Source organism: Lutjanus erythropterus, chromosome 19, assembly GCF_056507025.1.
Source record: "Lutjanus erythropterus isolate fLutEry1 chromosome 19, fLutEry1.hap2, whole genome shotgun sequence".
Classification (NCBI taxonomy): Eukaryota; Metazoa; Chordata; class Actinopteri; order Lutjaniformes; family Lutjanidae; genus Lutjanus; species Lutjanus erythropterus.
Window position 1 is genome coordinate 31,268,781 of NC_139335.1, and position 244 is coordinate 31,269,024.

Sequence of the window (244 nt, forward strand, 5' to 3'; positions counted from 1 at the left end):
GGCTGAAACAGACAGGATGCTCTGAGTGGTCAGTGTCAGAGCAGAGGAGAGAAAAATGAACTAAGAGCTGTGGTGCTGTGTGACACTTCACCTTGCTGTTCTTCCTGAATCACTTCCTCTCTTCTGGTGTTTTTTCAACTAAGATCAGTAACTGATTAGTTTAAAGTCAGAGTGCTGCAGCACAAGCAACATTTAAAGAAACTATTAAATGTTATATTTGTTGGACATCAACAAGTTCAACAGC